Consider the following 1,139-nt stretch of genomic DNA (forward strand, 5'->3'; position numbering starts at 1 on the left):
TTATTCAGTTTCCTCACACAATAATCCACCAGTCTGCTGGTGGATTGGTGACTTGATTTGAGAAAGTGTGTGCACTGTGTGCTGGAATGGACTGGCATCTCATCCAGGGTGTATTCCCAGGATTCTCCAAATCCACCTTGAGCCTGAAGTGCAGTTACTGTACATGAATGAATGAATGAATGTTTTTTTTTTCAAACATTAGTATTTGTTGAATTTGTACTAAATGAGGATACATTTTTTTGAGAAAATATTATTTTAAAAAGTTCTTATAAGAATTTTTGTTTGGGAGTAGAGGAAAAATGTCATTCTTATGTGTAATTGAGGTGGGTGATCTAACAAATATATCACACTTCCTAAAGGCACAGATCAGCCATAACATTAAAACCACCTGCCTAATGTTGTGTAGGTCCTCCTTGTGCCACCAAAACAGCTATGACTCATCAAGGCATGGACTCAACAAGACCTCTGAAGGTGTGTTGTGGTAGCTGGTACTAAGATCCTTTAAGTCCTGTAAGTTGTGAGGTGGGGCCTCCATGGACTAGACTTGTTTGTGCAGCACATCCCACAGATGCTCAACTGGCTTGAGATCTGGGGAATTTGGAGGCCAAGTCAACACCTTGAACTCTTTGTCATGTTCCTCAAACCATTCCTGAACAATTTTTATGTGGCAGGGCAATTTATTCTGCTGAAAAGTCCACTGTTCGTTAGGGAATATTGTTGCCAAGAAGAGATGTACTTGGTCTGCAACAATGTTTAAGTAAGTGGTACGTGTCAAAGTAACACCCACATGAACGCCAGGACCCAAAGTTTCCCAGCAGAACATTGCCCAGGGCGTCTCACTGACGAGAACTGACTGTTCACTTGCTGCCTAATATATCTCACCCCTCGACAGGTGTCACTGTTATGAGATAATCAATGTTATTCACGTCACCTGTCAGTGGTTTTATTGTTATGGCTGGTCGGTGTAGTATATTGTATAGGTTTGGCCATTTAAAAAAAAAAAAACAGAAAGATGAAAAAATAGTTAAACTTTATTTAATGATTACAGAAATAACGTTTATTTATTAATTAAATTAATGCTGAATTAATTTGTAAAATAAACAGTATTCAACACTGAAAAGGTGAAGAAAAATTCTACT

The sequence above is a fragment of the Ictalurus furcatus genome, chromosome 1, assembly GCF_023375685.1.
Source record: "Ictalurus furcatus strain D&B chromosome 1, Billie_1.0, whole genome shotgun sequence".
Classification (NCBI taxonomy): domain Eukaryota; kingdom Metazoa; phylum Chordata; class Actinopteri; order Siluriformes; family Ictaluridae; genus Ictalurus; species Ictalurus furcatus.